Source organism: Sus scrofa, chromosome 1, assembly GCF_000003025.6.
Source record: "Sus scrofa isolate TJ Tabasco breed Duroc chromosome 1, Sscrofa11.1, whole genome shotgun sequence".
Lineage (NCBI taxonomy): Eukaryota > Metazoa > Chordata > Mammalia > Artiodactyla > Suidae > Sus > Sus scrofa.
In genome coordinates, this window is record NC_010443.5 from 161,597,704 (window position 1) to 161,607,115 (window position 9,412).

The 9,412-nt window shown below is 38.8% G+C and overlaps 1 long non-coding RNA gene across 1 annotated transcript in view; it reads right to left on the reverse strand.

Moving 5' to 3' along the window:
• Positions 1–9,313, reverse strand: part of LOC106509065 — a 58,654-nt gene extending 49,341 nt beyond the window's left edge. The window contains exons 1-2 of the long non-coding RNA XR_001306290.2: positions 8,834–9,313; positions 6,068–6,161 (exon numbers count right to left, since the gene is read on the reverse strand). This is a non-coding gene — a long non-coding RNA (uncharacterized LOC106509065). The remainder of the gene's footprint in view (positions 1–6,067; positions 6,162–8,833) is intronic.

Consider the following 9,412-nt stretch of genomic DNA (forward strand, 5'->3'; position numbering starts at 1 on the left):
TTTAACACCATTTTTACTGCAACTACATGAAATCCTTTCCAGCCAGCTTAAGCTAAAAATAAGGATTATCTTGTAGAATTCTAGGGCTACTGAAGTGTCCCATGAACCTCAGATTTTACCCCTGACTCTTTGCTAACAAAAACGTGTTGCCTTTGGTGGAGGGGAGTGTTTGAGAATTCCCATTTCTCTATATACTAGCCAATATTTGATATTATTATACTTCTAAATTTGTACTAGTGTGATGACTAGGAAATGGTATTTCTCTGATTTAATTCACATTTCTTGGGATAAACACTTCAACATTTATCTCTTGGCAATTCAGATTTCCTCTTGGTAGTATGCCCTATTCTAATCTTTAAAAAACAAAAAAAACAAAAACAAAAAACTAGGTTGTATGTTTTTTCGTACTGATTTCAAGAAGTTTTTTGTGTTCAAGATATTGATCCCTTGCCAGATTTATGCATAGAGATTATATTCCTTTTTGTTTGTTTGTTTGTTTGTCTTTTTAGAGCTGCACCCTTGGCACAGGGAAGTTCCCAGGCTAGAGGTAGAATTGGAGCTGTAGCCACCGGTCACAGCCACAGCCACACCAAATCCTAGCCACATCTTCAATCTATACTATAGCTCACAGCAACACCAGATCCTTAGACCCACGGAACGAGGCCAAGGATCGAACCTGAGTCCTCATGAATACTAGTCGGGTTCATACCACTGAGCCACAACAGGAACTCCAGAGATTATATTCTTGCTGTGTGTGATATCTTCTTCCACTTTGTTTAGCATGTCTTTTGTTGAATAAAAGGTTTTTGTGATTTTACAGTAGGTGAGTTTACCAATCTTTATGAGTTGAGCTTTTGTGTTTGAAATATTCTCCTACACTGAAGTCATAAATAGATTCACTTACATTTTCTTCTAAAAGATTTATAATTTTGCTCTTTCACATATAGATTTTTAATTCACCTGGAATTTAATTCTGTATAAGACAGGAAGAATCCACTTTATTTTTTTGTTTCAAATAAATTTCTAATTTTCCCAGCACCATTTATTGACTAGTCCAACACATTTCTAATGCTTTGTAATACAAAATGTCAGTGTTCCTATACATGTGTTGTATGGGGTGCTTTATTCTGATCCATTAGACTATTTAGCCCTGGCCAGTAACACCCCATGTTAATTATAAAAATTATAACAGTGGAGTTCCCGTCATGGCTCAGTGGTTAACGAATCTGACTGGGAACCATGAGGTTTCGGGGTCAATCCCTGGCCTTCCTCAGTGGGTTAAGGATCCGGCGTTGCTGTGAGCTGTGGTGTAGGTTGCAGACTCGGCTCAGATCCTGCACTGCTATGGCTCTGGCGTAGGCCGGTGGCTACAGTTCCCATTAGACCCCTAGCCTGGGAACCTCCATATGCCATGGGTGCAGCCCTAGAAAAAGACAAAAAGACAAAAATAAATAAATAAAAATAAATTTAAAAATTACAACAATTAGATAGTAGAGTTCATAACAATCTACCTACCAGGAAAAAAAAAATCCATCTTCTTTGTCTTGTTTTTCAAAATAGTCTTGGTCAGCTTTGGCCTGATGCTCTTCTGTGTGAATTATAGGATAAGCTAGTCAAGTTTTACTTTCCTCATTATTGGAATTTATTTTAATTTATAAATTAATGGAGAGAGAAGTGAGATGTTTACCATTTAAGTCTTCTCCAACATGAGCATAGTATATTTCTCTATTTACTTAGGTCTTTCAATACCTAAAATGCTTTTCTTAAAGGTTTTGTACATTTAAAAATTAGATTTATTATTTGGCCACCTATACTTTTTGTTCTTATTACAAGTAGCATTTTTTTCCTATTTTCTAACAGGTTATTACTGGGTGAATAGGAAGGTAACTCTCTTCTAATAATTAGAATTCTCTTGAGTTTTCTGTGAAGAACATATAATAATATAATGTACAAATAAGAATAATTTTTCCCTTTCATTCTAATTCTTTTTTTTTCCATTTTCTTGAGCTATTACATTAGTAAAACCATCAATACAATAATAAATAATACTAAGTAATAAAGGTAAGAATAAGACTCTTTTTCTTATTTCTTATTTCTTATTTCATAGAAATGGCTTCTAAAATTCTATCATTAAGAATAATGTTTGCGGAATTCCCATCGTGGCTCAGTGGTTAATGAATCTGAGTAGGAACCATGAGTTTGCAAGTTCCATCCCTGGCCTTGCTCAGTGGGTTGGGGATCCGGTGTTGCCATGAGCTGTGGTGTAGGGTGCAGACGCGGCTCGGATCCCTCGTTGCTGTGGCTCTGGCTTAGGCCAGCAGCTACAGCTCCTATTAGACCTCTAGCCTGGGAACCTCCATGTGCCACTAGAGCAGCACAAAAAATGCCAAAAAGACAAAATAATAATAATAATGTTTGCTGCAGGTTTTTGATCAGTTTTACCAGGTCACAGAATTCTTTTTTATTCTTATTAAATTGCTAAAACCTCTTGTTATTAAGAGTATCATTTGATGGAATTACTTTCTGCATCTACTGAGATATTATCATTGTTTAATGTGGCATATTACAATAATAAACTTCCTAATTTTGAAGTATCTTTGAATTCTGGGATGATAGAGATGATTTAATCAATGATTCATGTTCATCCCTTAAAATAAACCTACCTAAAGAGACAAAAGATCTGTACTCTGAAAACTGTAAGATGCTGATGAAAGAATTCAAAGATGACACAAACAGATGGAAAGACATACCATGCTCTTGGATTGGAAGAGCCAATATTATCAAAATGACTATACTACCCAAGGCAATCTAAAGATTCAATGCAATCCCTGTCAAATTACCAAGGACATTTTTCACAGAACTCAAACGAAATATTTTAAAGTTTGTTTGGAAGCAAAAAAGGCCCAGAATAGCCAAAGACATCCTGAAAAAGGAAAATGGAGCTGGAGGAATCAGGCTCCCTGACTTCAGACTATACAACAAAGCTACAGTGATCAAAACCATATGGCACTGGCACAAAGACAGAAATATAGATCAGTGGAACAGGATAGAAAGCTCAGAATTAAACCCAGGCACCTACAGTCAACTAATCTACTACAAAAGAGGCAAGAATATAATGGAGAAAAGACAGCCTGTTCAATAAGTGGTGCTGAGAAAACTGGACAGCCACATGTAAAAGAATGAAATTAGAACACTCCCTAACACCACACACAAAAGTATACTCAAAATAGATTAAAAGACCTAGATATAAGGCCAGATACTATACAACTCTTAGAGGACAACATAGGCCAAACACTCTCCAACAAACAACAGCAACATCTTCTCAGATCCACCTCTTAAGAGTAATGACAGTAAAAGCAAAAACAAACAAATGGGACTTAATTCAACTTCAAGGTTTCCGCACAGCAAAGGAAACCCTAAATAAATTTCCTAATACTGAGGTATCTTTGAATTCTGGGATGATATAGATGATTTAATCAATGATTTTTGTTCATACCTTAAAATTCATAGTAAAACTTCACTCAGTATAACAACCTGGGTGAAAACCACTTTGAGAAAGTGGAAAGGTTAAAGCAACATTATTTCTCATGAAATATTAATTTATACATTGGTCAAAACTGTCAGAAATTTCTTAATGGAGTTTTTTTTGTTTGTTTGTTTGTTTGTTTTTGCCTTTTTGCCTCCTCTAGAGCCACTCCTGCGGCATATGGAAGTTCCCAGGCTAGGGGTCTAATCGGAGCTGTTGCTGCCAGCCTACACCAGAGCCACAGCAAAGCGGGATCTGAGCCGGGTCTGTGACCTACAGCTCATGGCAACGCCGGATCCTTAACCCACTGAGTGGGCCAGGGATCAAACCCACAACCTCATGGTTCCTAGTCAGATTTGTTAACCACTGAGCCACAACGGGAACTCCGAGTTTTATTTATTTTAATGACATATCGTAACTATAATAAGCGGAAGTACAATGTTGTTTTAAGGATCAAGGCAACTATCTATAATTATCAGCATATACTTCTCCTAAATAATTAATAAGCTAAAATCTCTAAAAATATTTGCTTTTTGAAGTAGGTTCAATGTGCTGCTGTGATTTTGCTTAGCAGACCTTTCCATCTTAAATTACATAGTGGTAAATTTCAGCCCAACTCTGATTTGAGTAAAATATATGATGACCTGAGTTATTAGAGTTTGAAATAATACGGTTTTACTGTGTGCTTGCTGTTTTGGAGAGAGGAGAGGAAAACCCCCCCTCTTCCTTCCTTCCTTCCTTCCTTCCTTTCTCTCCTTCCTTCCTTCCTTCCTTCTTTTCTTTCTTTCTTTCCTTTTTAGGGCTGCACCCATGGCATATGGAGGTTCCCAGGCTAGCCGCTGGTCTATGCCACAGTCACAGCAATGAGGGATTGGAGCCGAGTCTATGACCTACAGCAAGCCGGATCCCCAACCCACTGAGCGAGGCCAGGGATTGAACCCACATCCTCATGGATCCTAGTTGGGTTCATTAACTGCTGAGCCATGAAGGGAACTCCCCTAATTCTGACGTAAATAACTTAAAGCATTTATTTGTCAGGGAGATTTGCACTGCTGGAGAATGTTATTGACAAATCATTCTCTTTCCAGCATCATCTTGCTACAAGTGCCACAACTTTGAAAGAATGAAATAGAAAAATCCTTTACTTACTGAGCTAGCCAGTAGCTGATAAATTTTTATTGCCTCATATGTCACTGAGATTTCTTTGAGCTTCATTACCGAATATGCTCTAGCATTCCAAATGTGTGCAAAACACTTTACCACTAGGGAATGGGTTTTAAAACTCCTAAAAGCTCTGGTTCAATTTTTATTTAATATAAAGTAAAGGGGGTGATATTCCCTATCTATATGCATTGTCCCTTTTTTAGATCTAAATTTGGCTTGCAATTTAAATGTTTTGCTTAACCTGCCTTTGACCTTTGTCATTTTGCATTGGGAAATCAATATCTACAAATATTTATTCTGTGGTCAAAAATGGTGCAGGATATCATTGTTCAGGTAAGTACATTTTCCTCCCTTCTCCAAACACTTCTTTCACTTTTCTTTTGCTTTCTGTTCTCCTGCCTACTTTTTCTTCCTTTCCTCCTCACTCCTTAACTGTACCTTGCATTTGTCAAAGGAAGGGAAGATAATGTTTTGCCCATTGGAAGTATAAAGGGTCATACTATGACTGACCTTTTCATGTACAAAGAAAGTTAAACAGTTCTGTTGTATAGAGAACAACATATCCTCTTTCAAGTGTCAGATCTTTTTACATTTACCAAGATGTAATTTACATTTCACATTTTACCCAAAATACCTCACATTTTGGTAAAAAAATTCCAAATTAAAAAGATATATATTAAAGGTTGGAATGGGGGCAGTTAGTCTATCCAAACATTGCAAGATCAAGAAAAGTATCTTTGCATACACTGATTGCATACAACAAATATTATTCGATAGCTTATAGTTACCTAAGCCACATATGACATATTAGTACACAGATAACTTATGTCAATAAATACTGTGCCAAATACAGCATCATTCTTCCTTCTCTGCTCCAACCTAAACTGCATCCAAAGTAGTTCTTTTTTTTTTTTTTTTTTTGTCTTTTGTCTTTTTAGGGCTGCCCCCTCAGCATATGGAGGTTCCCAAGCTAGGGATAGAATTGGAACTGTTGCTGCCAGCCACAGCCACAGCCATAGATAGCAATGCCAGATCCGAGCCGTGTCCGCGACCTACACCACAGCTCACCGCAACACTGGATCCTTAACCCACTGAGTGAGGCCAGGGATCAAACTCACAACCTCATGGTTCCTAGTCGGATTCGTTTCCACTGTGCCAAGATGGGAACTCCCAAGATACCTATATTTCATTCACTGACTAAAAGGTAATCATGAAGAAATTAAACTGCAAATTTAATTACAATTGGCAAATTCTTTAGCACTATTGACTATATCATATGTAATACAATTAAAATAGACCAAGTTAATCATACTAACTCTGCACTTTCCAAATCTGTGGCATGACTCTGAGGTTATTCATAAACTATCTGCTACTTACCTCAAAGACTTCAGGCAGTTTATGTTACTATCAAGTCACTGGTACTTCAGGGTTCACTGTCCAAACCTGACTGCACTTGGGTGCGTTTTCTTACCTTAAGGAGAAAATAAGAGATGGGAAGAGATGGAGTGTGCATTCTGATGAATGCAACCGTGATGTGCCTGATTTTATGGGGCTGAGTTAGGCTTCTCTTTGCTGTCAGTGGAAGAGTGAAAAAAAGACCACCAGATAGCTCATGTTTATTGGGAGCTACTGGATTCCAGGTGCTGAATTCTCTCTAAAATGGAAAACCTAAAATGGAATAGGTACTGCTAGTAAACTCTCTTATGTAGATGAGGAAAGCAAGCTTTAGAGAGGCTAACCACCTTGCCCAAGACCACACTCTGGGGAAAACCAGGAGTCACTCCCGAGCTGATTGACTCCAAAGCCTTTGTGCTTCATCACTGATTTATAACTGGTGAAAACTTAGAGAAGAGATTTTAAGATGTCCAACATGTTATTTTAGGAAAGACAGTCGTGTACATTGACAAAGAAGACTGTTTCTTATACATGAAAACAAAAGAGCAAAATAAATAAAAACACTGGGTTAATTTCCCATTAAATGAGTGAATGTATCTTAATCACCCAGAACAGTGCCTGATACATAGTAGCACTCAATGCCATCAGTTAGGTATCAGTTAGGATTGCAGGTAGCAAAGACTGAAAACAATGGCTGAAATGAGTGAGAGTTTTATCTTGGAAGATAAAAAGTCTTGAGCTAGGCAGACCTCACCTGACAGAGGGGCTCAAGAAAATTGTTCAAGATGGGGCTCCTCTGGTTTCCTGGGCCATCATTCTTAGTGGTCATAAGGTAGCAGATGCTTTCCAGGCATTGCATACACATTTCAGGCAGGAGGGACAAATGGGGAAAAGAAAAGCCTTCATCTAGTGAGGGTTAGGGTTTGGGTTAGTTTTATTTGGGAAGTGACTCTCTCAAGTATTTCTACCTACCTCTCATTAGGCCCAGCAGGCTAGAGAAACAAATATTTCAATAAGCTAATGTGTTGTATAAAATAAGCTACAAGGATATATTGTACAATACAAGGCATATAGCCAATAGTCTGTCATACTATAAATGGAGTACAACTTTTAAAAATTGTGAATCACTATATTGTACACCTATAACTTATACTGTACATCGACTATAGTCAATAATTAAAAAAAAAAAAAAGCTAACATGGAGTTCCAGTTGTGGCTCAGTGGTAACAAACCCAACTAGTATTCATGAGGACACAGGTTCGATCCCTGGCCTCTCTCAGTGGGTTAAGGATCTGGTGTTGCCATGAGCTGTGATATAGGTCGCAGACGCAGCTGGGATCTGGTGTTGCTGTGGCTGTGGCGTAGGCTGGCAGCTATAGCTCCAATTTGACTCCTAGCCTGGAAACTTCCATATGCCATGGGTGTAGCCCTAAAGAGACAAATAATAATAATAATAATAATAATAAGCTAGTATGTGCAGAGTGCTTAGTGCAGTTTCTGGCATATAGAAAGCATTCATTATGTATTTTCCATAAAGATTAATAACATTTCTTTAACAAATATTTATGGATTCTTCACTCTTTTCAAGGTACAGAGCTAGTTCCCACAGAGATGAAAGAACTAAAGCTAAAAATGGTTAAATTCTCTCTCTCTCTCTCTTTTTTTTTTTTTTTTTTTTTTTTTTTTTTTTTTTTGCTTTTGGGGCCACACTCTCGGCGCATGGAAATTCCCAGGCTAGGGGTCAAATCGGAGCTGGGCTGCTGGCCTATGCCATGGCCACAGCCACAGCCACACAGGATCCAAGCCGTGTCTGCAATCTACACCACAGCTCATGGCAACATCAGATCCTTAAACCACTGAGCAAGCCCAGGGATCGAACCTTCGTCCTCATGGATGCTAGTCAGATTCGTTAACCACTGAGCTATGATGGGAACTCCTAAAATAGTTAAATTCTATGGACTGAAAACCCTGGAGAGCCTGGGGCAATGACCCACATATTCTATACAGACAATAAATATTTGTTCCTACTGTTGCTGAGGTGGTATGAGGAGTGTACTTTCATTTAGATACATCTGAAAAATGAAGAGTGGAGAGCCATAACTTAAAGATTTGATATTTGACAACCAGAAAGAGATTTAATAGTAATGGTTCATGAATCTGGAGATGAGAAGTTGGGAGGTTAATGAAAAATAATTAAAATAATGTGGGCATACAGTTCCTAGGGCAAGTGTGGTACTCATGGCCCCATTAAAAGCTAATGAAATAAACCATTTAAATCATACTTATTCTCAGATTTTTTAAAAAATTAAGACATTTATGAAAACAAAACTCTGGATGATCATTAATACTTTGACAATATTTTTCCTAGGTAAGGAAAAGAATCCTCTTTAAAATGCAAACCTTGTCGAATCAGAGAACAATACTATTTTTTTTTTTTTCTTTTTTGGCCACCTTCACAGCATGATTAAGTTCCAGGGTCAGGGATGGAACCTATGCCACAGCAGTGACCCCAGCCGCTGAAGTGACAAGGCTAGAGCCTTAACCCGCGGGAGCCACAAGAGAATCTGTAACAACAGTATCTCCAGGGTCCAGGTTCTATTGGTTCCTCCCTTCATGGCACATAATTCCTCTTATCAAAACTAAACAAAAATCAGTTTCATTTGAATCATTATTGCTATGGTTTTAAAAATTGGAAAGCTATTGGAATTACATTTTGAGAAAGGTAAAAGTTTAGTAATAAATTCATACCTGATTCAACACCAACAAAAGGATCCTAGGTCTCTCCAGCCCTGTGGATCGCTGGTTCCAGTTTGAAATGCCCTAACACAAGCTGGTGTAGCTCATTGGGCTGGGACTCTTAGTGTTCAGATTACGCTTCATTTCTAGAAAGACTGGCTTCTGCAAAGCCCACCTAATGAAAACCAGCTACTGAACAATTGGTATCAGGTCGAAAGGAATGCCTAGGTTTATTATGACCAGGGTGGACTGATGTGGTGTGTCCACAGCTGTCAGAGCTCAAGAATTCTAAGGTATATTAAGAGATACGAAAAAGCTCTTGCAGGTAGGCTTCGGGTCACCTCCTCCACTACTCCACGTCACATGGCAAGGGAACGCTGGAGCCCCTTTCCCGCCCTGGGAGAGGAGAAGAGAAGCACGAGGACCTTGACGCCCCGGGCCCGGTCCCCTATTACGTGGCCACGCCCCCAGATACTCCGTTTTCCCAGGTCGCCAGGATAGCAAAGGCTGAGGGCGGGTCTCACCTTTGCCCTCGGGGTCTCCCGGGCTCCGCCAATCAGCGAGCGCCCTGTTGGCCGTCCGGAGCTCCCG